The 12,662-nt window shown below is 54.0% G+C and overlaps 1 protein-coding gene across 28 annotated transcripts in view; it reads right to left on the bottom strand.

Annotated features, from left to right (window-relative positions):
* Positions 1 to 12,662, bottom strand: part of ZMIZ1 (zinc finger MIZ-type containing 1) — a 238,649-nt gene that overhangs the window by 112,415 nt on the left and 113,572 nt on the right. For 4 of the 28 annotated variants that reach the window (XM_014733164.3, XM_070227995.1, XM_070227974.1 and 1 more), the window contains exon 4: positions 1,095 to 1,245. The exons of 22 other annotated variants lie outside the window; for them this stretch is intronic. The gene's annotated coding sequence lies outside the window, so the exon portion shown is untranslated. The remainder of the gene's footprint in view (positions 1 to 1,094; positions 1,246 to 12,662) is intronic. 2 more of the 28 variants (XM_070227942.1, XM_070227944.1) reach the window with 2 other exon arrangements.

Below are 12,662 nucleotides of genomic sequence, written 5' to 3'. Positions count from 1 at the left end.
CTATGTTGTGCAGCTCTTATAAGTCAGGTGCTGGTCCAGGCACTGGGCACTGATAGATAGTTACTATATCCCCACTTTACAGATGAGGAAACTGAGGCCCAAAAGTTATAGTAGCAGCTGGCTCCAGAATCCTGGCTTCCCCATTACAGCCTAAACTTTTATACAGATACCAGGGAAGGGCTGGGGTCCCTGCCGGAGGCTGCTGTGCTGTTGTAGGCGTGTGTGTCAGGGGGAAAGGAAGTAGGGAAGGTGTTGCTCCCCTTGCTGCACCTGTAGGGCCCCCAAGCAGGGGCTGGATGCCTCCCTCTGAGTCTACCTGTACAGAGCCTCAGCCAGTGCGCCTACAATGAGGGCTCCTGGGGCCAGAGACAAACCATGGTGTGGGAGGCGGGGACATGGGAGGGCCCAGAGTGGGAGCAAGCCAGTACCGCTGCCTTCAGTGAGGCCAGCTGGATTCCTGGTGTCAGACCCCTCTGAGCTAAAGGGTCCCTGGTGGTCTCCCAGGCACTACATGGGACGGGGGGCTGGGGAGGCCCAGCCCCATCCTGAGCATGGGCGAACACTGGTTGCCAGGGTCGCAGTTAGAGAGTGCAGTTTCCACAGCCAGTGAAGGGCCCCATTAAATGAAGGCCTGGTCAGCTCAGGAGGAAGCTGATGGGAAGTACAAAGAAACCCCGGACCTATGCAGGCTTCAATCCTGCCATCCTCAGGACGCAGCCAACCAGGACAGTGGCCCAAGTGGCCATCAGAGGGTGTTGCTGACAAACCTAAGTGCCCAGAGGGCTTGAAACCTGCACTGTGGAGGTTTGGGGCTCTCTCCTCAGGGCCCTCCTTCACTGCAGGGAGCCTGAGCGCCCTGACCAGAGTGGCTTTGAGCAGGCTTCCCGGCTTTCTAGGCCTTAGTTTCCCCATTTGTAGAGCAAGATGGTGAGGATAGGGCATTAAGTGGTCTCACAGGCTCTCTCTCTAAATAGAAACTTCTCCCAGGATGTGCATGGGATGTTGTCTAGGGTCAGAGACCTAGCAAGCCCTTGACAGAATGCTGGTTGAATGAGTGACAGATCATTTCTGGAGCCTTGGGGCCCTCAGCTCACCTGGGCAGCCACCTTGGGGCTCAGAGGCTGCTCTTCTCTGTTCTTCCACAGCTGGGGGCCACAGGTCTCCCTCTAGGAAGCACACAGTAAAGGGGGAGCAGAACCGTTCAAGTTCAGGTCAGTCCCCAGACCAGCTCATGGGCAATCCTGTCTGGAGTAGATGGACTGAGTCAGCTTCTGGATTCAAAGATTCTCAGAACATCAATAGCCAAAGGTGCTCTGACGTCTTCTACCAGCCTAACAGTTCAGCTGGTTCTATTTTGGGAAGCCTGAAGCTCATGGGTGGTGTGTCCATGTCCACATGACACATCTGGGCTGGGTCCAGACCCCAGAGGGCTCTTCTCCCAGGCCAGGGCTCCATGTTGTAGGAACCAAGGAATGACCAGCTGGGCCTGGGACACCTGTGAGACCCAGAAGGCAGATGGCAGCTAGCAGGATCACAGGGACAAGTGTGTGTCTTAATCTATAGAACAACAAAATGTCTGGGTGATTAAGGAGGCCCTCACATGTGAGGTGACAGTTTTAAACTGCTGGGATCAGTGGAAGTTCCGGGTTATTAACATCAGCAATGGATGGGGCTGGTGGCTCTGGTCCCTGCAGGAGAAGGTCGGGGCCTGGCAGGCTAAGGGTCCTGGGCATGGCGGGGCAGGGAGGCTGAAGTAGGCATGGGAGAGGTGGTTCACTGAGGGGCGGTCTGGGGTCTTCCATTGGTTCTGCACCTGCTATGTGCAGGCACCAGGCCAGGCCCTGTGCAGTGCTCATTTACTTAGTCCTAACAGGTTCAGAGAGGTGATGTGACTTGCCCAGGGTCATATACCCAGGAAGGTGTTGGGCTGAGATTCAAACTCTCTGCCTTTCTAACTGTTAATAGGTTGCTCTTTCCACTCCTCCAAGATTGGAGGTCAGAGCCTCCTGCAAGTCCCTACCCCAGGCTGTGACTGGCCCAGAGATATCCTCTGGTGCCACCCAACCTGTCCAAACCCATCCACTTGCTTCCAAGGCCATCTCAGCGCCACTGGGCCCCCAGCATGCTGGCTGGCGAGAGGAAGTGGCGAGCGCTCGGCAGCCAGCAGAGGTCGCCCTCCACCATGGGAGCCTCGCTCGGCTCGGCCACTGCCTCCCTCCTCTGAGCCTGAACTCCTTTAAGGCTTTCCAAGTCGCTACAAATCCTCTGTGGCTGTGGGTCCAGCGCCCACTGCGGCCGGCCTCCCTCCAAGTTGGAGATGGTCTTGGGCCTGGCTCCTGGTGAACCCATGGCCTCAGCTGTGACTGTTGCCTGTCTGCCCTTGAACGGGAGTGAACTCAAGCAGTCAAGCCACCACCCACTCTGGCCACCGGCCTTCTCTCTTGGTCTGAGCAGCTGTGAGCCTATGGGAGATGCAAAGCTAGTCAGCTCAGGGGGCCTGGAGAGGACCCTGCTCTGTCTCCTCTAGGCCTCAGTTTCCCCATCTGTAAAATGAAGGCTAGCCAGCCTTTGGGAGCCCTTCAAACTCCAACATCTTAGGATTTCTGCATCAGAAGCTCCAGCTGTTTGGAAAACTCCATCTCAACAAGTGTAGTACGCTTGGCTTTAAAACTGCAGAGCCTGTCCCAAGGCAGGCCTGTGGGGAGCCTGCAGCCCTAGGAAACTCCAGGAGAGCCGCTGTTCCACGGGAGCCCAAGACCACAGATGCTGCCCCTTTCTCAGCAACACTTTTCCTTGCACCTTATGCTCAGCTTGGCTTAACTGCAGATATGTACATTTTTTGACTGCCGGTGACATCTGGGTTGGCCTGGGCTTCCCATCTCCCAGGTGAACTCTTTTTTTTTAATTAATTAATTAATTAATTTATTTATTTTTTAAAGATTTTCTTTCTTTCTTTTTCTCCCCAAAGGCCCCCGGTACATAGTTGTATATTCTTCGTTGTGGGTTCCTCTAGTTGTGGCATGTGGGATGCTGCCTCAGCGTGGTCTGATGAGCAGTGCCACGTCCGCGCCCAGGATTCGAACCAACGAAACACTGGGCCACCTGCAGCGGAGCGCGTGAACTTAACCACTTGGCCACGGGGCCAGCCCCCAAGGTGAACTCTTGAAGGGCCAACCTTCCACTTTACACTTCTCACCACCAGCATAACACTGCCCGAGTTTACCCTTAGTGGTGCCTAGCACAGAAGACACGCTCAAGAAAAGTTAGCTGCTATTATGTACCTACGGCTGCTCAGAGAGAAGAATGCTGAGAGCTGAAAGGGCGTCTGGGGACTGCCTGGTCCTATGTCCTCATGAGTCAGGATGGGAGGCAGGGACCGGGAGAGGGGAAGGACATAGAGGGAGGCAAGGGGCAGGTGGGGCTGGAAGCCATCTGGCTCTTCTAAGTAGGGCCCTGGGTTGTCACTGGGCTCCCTGGAAGCACGTCTCCTGGCCTGACAGGTTGGAGGAGGTACAAGGCCCTCAGCAGGCTCCTCCCGGGAAAAACGGAACGGGGTGCTCTTAGCTGCCCTACGTGGAGTACCGGAGCCCTGGAGGCTGCTGCCTAGGGTGGCGGGCCAACATCAGCTGTACTAATATCAATGTGTTTTATTGTTCCCTTTTGAGACCAAACAAGTTAACCAGCATACTTAACACCCATGGATCCGGGGAGAGGGATTTGCATGCATGTGTGCAAACTCACATACATACGTACCCCTTTGCACACTTAGGGAGTAGGTTCATGCACATACTTGAGTGCTGGCACAGACACACTTGAGCACACACATCTCCTGACAGCTTGCACAGGCAAGTGGCGGGTCCCCAGGGGAGCTGTGTAAGCAGTGGCGTGCAGAAATGATTCAATCACCATGCACATCTGCAGCTCAGGTCCCCCAGGGTGAGCAGTGCTGGTGGTGGTTGGGGGATCGGGGACGTGCTGTACCTACAGCCTACAGAGCAGACACTGCATTCCAAGGCATCACCAGAGCCAGTGGGCTTGGGACTTGCTCACTGCTCAGCCTGGCGGCAGAGCCTGGAGGTTCAGGGGACCTACCCTGTACCATCTCTCAGACTTCCAAAAGCCAGCCCTTTACCAGCTCTCAGACTTCCAAAGGGGCAGATGTCATGGATCCGGGGTTCAGCAGTGACCTGCCAAACCTGCATGTGCCAGCATCAGTCCAGGTCTTCTAGACCTTGCCCCCATCTCCCACAGCTCCCAGCCATATCTCGTGTCTGTCACATGGGGCTACTCCCTGCCTCTTGGACCATCCTCTGAAGATCACACCTTTATGTCTTTGCCTCTGTCCCTCAGTCCAGAATGCCTGGCCCCCCGCATCTCCTGAGGTCTGGCTCAACTGTCACCCTCTTTGTTGGTTTCCCCCAGCAGAGCCTCTCAATTGTACTCCTATCCCCCCAGTGTGTCTGTCACGTACCCTCATCTCGGCAGTACTAGACCAGTGGTGTGTCTTTGCATCCATCTCCTCCGTCAGCAGGGATGTCTTCCAGGTATGGTTTCCCAGAGCCTATCCCAGGACCTGTTGTCAAGCAGGTGCTCCGCAATGCTCGTGAGATGGAGGGACAGCTATTGTCGGGCATACATATGACCCAGCATGACAAGAGCAGAAAACCCAGTGACCCAGCCCCAATCAGAGGATCTCAGGGCTGGAGTGACTCCAATAACCCAGTCCGGGGTTCCCAAAGAGTGAAGCTTATACAACCAGTGGAATAGGATGATTTTAGATGCATCATGGGCAAACCTTTTAGATTTTCCTGGTGAAGTATTTGGACTAGAACAATTATCACCGGTGAATTTGTGGATATTATTATTTAGGATAAGGTGAAATTAGAGAGTGACGACAGACCTAAGTAAATTAAAGAAACATTTTAAACACGGTATAAATGGGATGAAAGTGACTGGGTTATAGAAGCACTGCTATTGTCTGATGTCCTCTTCAGCTTAAAGGTGAAGGAGTGGGAGCTCAGAGAGGTGCAGGAGCTACCTGAGATCACAAGGAAGTTAACTCTTCCACTCCCAATCCTCAGTAGCCTGTACCAGGCATGCTGCCTGGAGGCAGAGGAAGAGGGTTGTGGTAAAGTAAAGACAGTCAGAGGAGAGTGAGTTTGTGCCCTACTCCAGGGAAGTCAGGGGAGAAGGCTAGAGGGACAGGAGACGAGAAGGGGAGAGGGAGGGAAGAGGCAGCTCCAGGCAGCTGCCCGGGACCAGCTGCTTCCCACTCTTGGCTGGGCAGCTGGAGTAGGCCCTTGGGCCAGCTTGCAGCCTTGTACAGGGTGAGGCCCCTGGGTAGGGGGTGGGCCCTGGAAGCCAGGCCTTCCCAGGTGTGAGGTTGTGGGAGGCCACTTTATCTCTTGAGCCTGTGTCCTTGTCTGCCAAACAGGAAGGTGCATCCTCTCGCCGCCCCAGTGGGCTGAGGACCTGAGTAAGTGAAGTCACTTAGGGAACAGTGTTCTGAAAAGGGAAATTCTGATCGAGACAACAGCTCTTCCAAATCTAGTTCCTCTGTCCTCAACCTGGGAAGTGTCCCTGGGCCAAGACTTGACAAGGCTCCACATCTCCTGGCCACAGAGCTCAGATGCTTTGGCCTGGCACTCGAGGCTCCTGAAGGGTGGACCCACTTCTCTTCATGACCAAATTTCCCAGCACTCACTGTAGTCTACAGGAACACCCACTGTCAATGGTGCTTAATGGGCAACACAAGGTACCCTGGGTGTTTCAGAGGGGCGCTTCCTGCAGGCCAGCCTCACACATTTATGTCTGACGACCTGTTCTGGGACACACAAGTTAATCTAGAGGGAGGGATGACTTACTTGGGAGAATATGTGTCAATGTTGCCCTGACAAAGGTACCACCAGCCCACTGTCCCTGCCCACAGTGGGCTGGGAACTCCAGCTGCCTTTGAGTGTGCCCTCTGGGGCATGTGACGCCTTGACAGGCCCAGACCATGCCCTTGAGGCCAAACCCTCCTGCCACTCTTGGCTGCACTCCAAATCCCTGACTCACAGGGAATCTCCTCTGACAGCTTCTCTCCCCAAAAGGTGAAGGAGGGTCAGATTCGGCCCTGGACAAGGTCAACAGGTTTTCTCTCATCTCCAAGGCTACGCCCCTGCTTTTTGTTTTCTTAGAGCGGAAAGAGAAACTAAACAACCATTGAGTAGGTTCTCTACTTATATCATCTCACTTAAGCTCAGAATTCTACCGTAATGTTCCAACTATTATTATCTTACTACAGATGAAGAAACTGAGGCTCAGAGAGGTCCACGACTTGCTCAAGGTCTCACTGCTGAGAAGTGGCAGTGCCAGGACTTGAAGCCCAGTCTGACCATAAAGCCCATGATGTTTTACTACATCATGCTCTCCATGGGGACGTGGCACACCTTCTTCATCTAGACACTTCCTTCCCTGGCCCCAAAGGAGGCACGTGAGGAAGGTGACTGTCAGTGATGTGGAGTGCTGAGGATGTGCAGAGATGGGGAGTCACGGTCTCGCCTGAGGCTGTCAGGTGCCAGGCCCAGGCCACAAGACTTCCCAGGACAGCAGTGAACATGCAGTGGTCCTACCTGGCTTTGTCTCAAGGCTCTTGCCTGTGATTCCCAAGGCTCAGGTGCCATGAAGTGGGGAAGAGGGAGGGTGGGAAAAGTTCCCCAAGGGTCCTCAGAGGATATGGGGGGGCGAGGCTGGAGATGGAGCCAGGGCCCACTGGCCACCAGCTGGTATCCTCTAGAAGGTTGTAAATATCCTGAAGATGTTCTTACAGCTCTGGCTCTAGAAATAAAGAGGTGTCCTCCACTGCCCTCTTCCTACCCCAGCTCCTTAAGGCTCCCAATCCACCCACCTACCATTCTGCAAGAGGCCCAGACAAGGGCAGTGCCAATGGCATGCCCCTAAAAGAGCCAGAAAGAGCTAGATGAGCCCTTAAGGACCACTTGGGATGGCAGGGCTATGGTGCGCAGGATGCGCCCCTCACCTCTTGCACCCACGGCAAGTATGGCTAATCAGTCACCACACTCCTCCCACGGGGTCCGGACATGCTCAACCAAGCCTCCACACACTCTTCTGTCCAGCCACTCTTAACTACCTGCTACCAACACATGAGAAGAAAACTTCTGGGCACCCCATCTTTGAAAGGAGAGTGAAGAGAGGCCCAGAGAGAAGAAGGCTTAGCCTGGGGTCACCAGCCAGTCAAGGCATGAGCAGAGATCTGCATGCAGATTTCCCAATTCCTGACTTTGTGCTCTTTCCACTACACTGAGAGTCAGAGCCAGGCTCCTCTCGAGCTGACAGCCACGTATGGACCATTTAGGTGAGCTGGCGATGCTTCAAGCAACCTTCAACCCCAGCCTCACAGCAGCTTGTGGACAAGTGTTATCCCACTTTGCGGATGAGAAAATTGAGGCTCCGAGAGGGTGAGTGTTTTCTATCCAGTCATACAGGGAAGTGTGTACAGGACAGTAGCTGTTCTGAGCCTGGGCTTTTGTTTCTGCTAACTGAGTATGCATTCTCCTTTAGTTAGCTGCTAGGAACTGTCAGAATGTTTTTAAATTTCTCAAAAAAAAAAAAATTAGGGAAATGAATCAGAAAGCAGACATTTGTTTGAGCTAAAAGTGGTAGATGAAAAAAACACAAATAGTCCTCATGGCTTAGATCTGGAAAGGATTTGGGGATCTGCTCAGGCCTATCCTACCATTTACAGAGGAAACTGAGGCCCGGGCAGGGGTGGGGCTAGAGGTAGAGCAGAACCTTGAAGGTCCCACGGTAGGTAAGAGGTGGAGCGGAGCCCATACCCAGGCCTCAGGGGCCCCACTGCCCTCAACTTCTCTGCTCTCTGTGCCCCTAACTATGTCCGAGCAGCCCCTGCAGATGCTTGTCCCGGCCAGGCCTTCAGCCACACACAGCTCAGACAGAGGCCTGCCCTGAGGAGCAGCCTGGAGGTGGGTATAGGGCAGGACAGGCTGGCTGTGGCAGGCCCGGCCAAGCCCGACAGGAGCAGGGCTCCGTTCCTACCAGGAAGCATCTACAGTTCCCCCGGAGAAGCCCTGTGAGGGCCCCCTGGTACCACATGGAGATTTTCAACATCCCAGCTGAGCTGAGGCTGGCACACTGACCCCACAAATGCCCTGTCCCGACACAGGGCCTGTGGTGCAAGGGGTGAGTCAGCTGGGCCTGGCACCCATAACCATGCCTGTCATCTCATCTGCACTTGGGAAGTCTCTGGGTGTGAGGCTACTCCGGGGCTGGGACACCCCCATCCCGCAGGCTGGGAGTGGGGGCCTCAAACCCTCCAGGAACAAGCTGTGTACCCCACAGGCAACCTGAAAACATGCTGCCTGAATATCTGCTGAGAGACAAAAATTCATGCCAGCACTCCAAAGCTGCATGCTGACTTGATGTTCTAACTGTGCAAGGTGCTCTACAGTTTACAACGTGGCGGTGTCATAACCTCATTTGGCTCTCCTGTCACCTCATCTCACACGAGCAGTATAGTTAGTGGTTAAGGATACCAGGCTGCCTGGGTTCAAATCCTGACTCTGCCACTTGCTAGCTTCCGTGACCTGGGGCAAAATGCCACCTCTGCATGCCTCAGGCTCCCCATCTATAAAATGGAAGCAATGATAATAGCACCTACTCCATGGGCTGCTATGCTCGTTGAGTGAGTCAGTGAACAGGACGCACTTAGCACAGCCCAAGCACGTGAGTGAGCAGTGGCCCTACACAGGGCCCAGGTGGGCCTTATCAGCTGCATCGCAGACAGGAGGAAACTGGGGCCAAGAGGAGCCGATGCCTGCTGGGGGTGGGGGGTGGGGATACATGCCACCACCCCAGACTAGACATTAAAGATCTTCAACTTCTTTTTTCAAAACCTATTCTGAAAACTTATTTTTCAACCTTGCAACATCTTAGGCAGAAGCTAAATTTATGCAACAACGAAAGGGGACGTGCTCTGGATGGAGGGGTGGAGGCGAGCCTGCCCGCTCCACTCACCCTCACAGAGGCGCCTCTGGGAAGCCCCCGTGGGCCCGATGCCAGGCCTCAGAGGACGTGGGTGGCTGAGGTGGGGCTGTGCCCACCAGCCAGAATGCCAGGTTGAGGAGCTGCAGGGACTCATCTTTGTGCCAACGGCCAGTGGTGAAAAGTTCCAGAAGAAAGAGGGATAGGGTTGAAGCTTTGGGACACGTGAGCTGAGCACTGCTCCTCCAGGGCAGCAGCCTTGACGCCCACGTGACGTCTGTCCAGGTGTGCAGTGCCACTGATGGAGGCAGGGAGACCAGAGAGGAATCACCGCCTATCCTGGGCAAAAGGAGGGCGGAGGCAGGGACACTCCAGACCCCAGGCATGTTCTTCAGAAGCCAGTTCCCCTGAGATCGTCCCTGAACAAAGGATTCCCTGGTCAGATGGGTTGGGAGAGAGCTGCACGTTCTGCCCTCCTCCAGACTACTCAAGCAGGCTCCTTTGTGAAGGGCCTTAAAAATATGGCTTTTCATAAAGTTCCTGGACAGCAAAACACTTTTTTCAGTAAACACATTTTACAATCCCATAGAACTAGTTTTCCCTGGAACTGGCTTTAAGAAATTCCCCCCTAAAGGGAAGGCTTGTAGCGTGGAGAGGCTGAACAGCAGGGAGAGAGAATGCAGAGAAAGGAAAGGCAGCCTGGCCGGCTGGGGGAGAGGGACCTGGAGGGGGAGGAGCTAGAAACTTTAGCGTCTAAGGGAAGAGAAGCCACGGGGTGCCTGAGCCAAGATCTGAAACTGACCCCCACAGGTGACGGGGACCTTCGATTCTGAATCCAATATCATGGCCAGCTCGACGAAGCCATCGCAACCTCACCAGCTAGGAGCCTGCCTGAGGGCTCCCTTGGCCCCCTGCCCCCAGCAAGGCTGGCCTAGGTCAGGTGAGCAGCCCAGACTACTTCCTCAAAAGGCAAAGGCCAGAGTTGGAAGGTCGCATGAGCTGCCTGAGGCAGGGACTAGGTTGGCTGAGGGGACTGGCCTATTTCCTGCCCCACCCAAGCCATGAGCTCTAAAGGGAGGGCTGCCATGGCCACAGGACCAGGAGGCCCAGACAGCTAGACTTCTCTCTCTCAGGCCGTGGGGCTGGGTGGCCCTCTGGCAGACACTCGGAAATCTTCGCTCATAATTATGAATAATAATGAGAACACCACGGGTATCATTAAGTATCTACTGTGTGTCAGGCAGCACATTTGGCATTTTAAGTGAATTATCTTTTTGTAACAAGATAGCCAAAGGTAGAGTGATTAGCACCATCTACAGATGGGAAAACTAAGACTGAAAATGATTGAGGAACTTACCCCAGATCAGAAAATGGCAAAGCTGGGACTCAAACCCACATCTGTCAGACTTCAAAGCCCAGCATCCACCCCATAAACCCAGTGACCTCGGCAGCATCCTAGGACTGGGGCTGGAGGAGCCTGGGCCGTGCACAGCCAGGCACCGGGCTGTCCTGGAGGGGCTCACGTGTAGTCATCGGCCAGGTACGGTCTGGGCCAGCTCTGTACCAGCTATGCCCAGCCAAGCTGGACACGTGGACAAGAGGCAGCCATCCTCAGGGGGCTTCCAGTTGGGGGGGGTGATTCCTGAAGGAATGGGGCTGACTGAGATGTCATCCACTTCTTTCCACATCCTCCAAACCTCTGAGGATGCAGAGGACACTCAGCATTTAGTGAGTACTTGCTCTGTGCCAGGCCTTTTCACACGCATTAGCTCACCTAATTCTCACACTGACCCAGCAAGGTGGGCACCATTGCTCAGATTTTATAGATGAAGAAATAGGCCCAGAGAGGTTATGTAACTTGCTCAAGGTCACACAGTGGGGCATTAGTGTTGCTGGGATTGGACTCAGATTTGACTCATTTCAAAGGCTCTGGCCTCATCATGCAGCTACCCTGGCAGTGTCCATTTGGCCTGATACAGGGCTATAACAGGGTTCAGAGGAGGGATCCTGCCACGTCTGGGCCCTCATCAATCAATGTGTAACCGAGGCACTCAGTCCCTCAACTCTCACGCCTTGATGAAACTGGGGCTGGGTGAGATGATTCCTAAGGCACCGTCTAGCATTAATGCTCTGGCAGGAGGCTAGGGTAAGAAAGGCTTAAACAAAAAAAAGTAAGATGGCATCCCAGACTTCCAGAAGCCTAAGATCCAGGTGAAGGCAGAGAAGCTGTACCAATCTACCCTCCAACAGTGCCCACCATGGGGCTATACTAGGGAAGGCCCAGGACTGGGCTGGGGGCATCCCACAAGCTTTCTGGAGGAGGAGGGGTAGAGCCAAGCCCCGAGGGCCAGGGGGTTTGGCCCCCAGCTGGCTGGGTAGAGGGTCAAGATGTGGGGGTGGGCTGGATTGGCAGGGAAGGCCGGTCTTATTTTGGAAACAAAACCATATGCCCAGTGCCCTTTTGACCAGGCCTGGCCAGTCAGCCTGGCAGGGTGGCACCAGGGTCTTTCTTAAGGGGGACAGTGTTGAAATGAAGCAGGATGCTCACAATCCATCTGCTCTTTAATTAACTCACCCTACTGCCTTAAGTGATTCCCTGCTTACGCTCATTCTTTTGAAAATTCCAAAGTGCTGTTTCTGACCTGTGATTTACTATTGCCGTACGTCTCTATAAGCAGTGTTTTAGCTTAAGTGGCAGTTGCATATTAATTACAAAGTTAATTATGTGCTGTGTAATCATGCTGTAACTCATTAGTTTACTCTACACTCTGAGAGCCTCATGCTAATAGCAAGATCTGACAGAGGGTTTCAGGAATCACCAAGAAAGATTTGTTGAAAATCCAGAATGGGGCTGAAAAGGATGTGAGACCCCATCAAGATGGCTCCTCGGGACCCATTTGCTTGACCTGAGGCCAGGTCCTTGTGCCCCTCGTGGCTGTTGGGATAGAGCGCTGGGCCTATGCTGCCTGGGGCTCTGAAGGCACAGAGCCTGGGGTGCACAGTGCCTGAAAACCCTGTCTGCTGAGGACGCTGGAAAACCCATGGGGGTCTTGTTTCTTCCCAGTGGAAGTGCAGGGATGGGAAAAGAGTTTGTTTAAAATTACTTATGGAACAGAGAGTCACTTCTAGGTGAAGAATTAACTGCTCAGATCACCATAACAAAGTGGCCCTGGGAACACTGACCATGGGGCAGACCTAGGAGGGGCCTCGACAGTATTGAGCTCCAAGGCAGTTGTTCAGAAGGAGCGGCCCAGGCCCTGGGAGGGAGGTGGGTGTGTCTAGGATTTGGAGCAAGGTCTCTTTTCCTCTTTTGCCCGCTCCTCTGTATCCTCCAAAGCATCCTGGGATCTGGAAGTGAATACAGGCCACATTTCTCTCGCCCATCTTTCCTGTTTTGTATTGTCTCCTAACAAAATGACCGTTGGGGTCATTGGGACCTAGCTGTGGATCCTGACCCCACTCCTTAGACAATTCGAAATCTTGCTGGGGCCCAGATGCCATGTCCGTGAAAGGGGAGAACTCTCTTGGCCTACCTGCACAGGGATCAGAAGGTGGACAGGAAGGAAACGGGGGCACTCCGGACCTTGCCCATGCCTGACTGCTCTAGGGTCGGGCCAGGGGATTCTTTTCTAGAACCATTTCTTCCCAGGCCCCGTGTT

Source organism: Equus caballus, chromosome 1 (assembly GCF_041296265.1).
Source record: "Equus caballus isolate H_3958 breed thoroughbred chromosome 1, TB-T2T, whole genome shotgun sequence".
Classification (NCBI taxonomy): Eukaryota; Metazoa; Chordata; class Mammalia; order Perissodactyla; family Equidae; genus Equus; species Equus caballus.
This window is presented reverse-complemented; position numbering and strand designations above follow the sequence as displayed.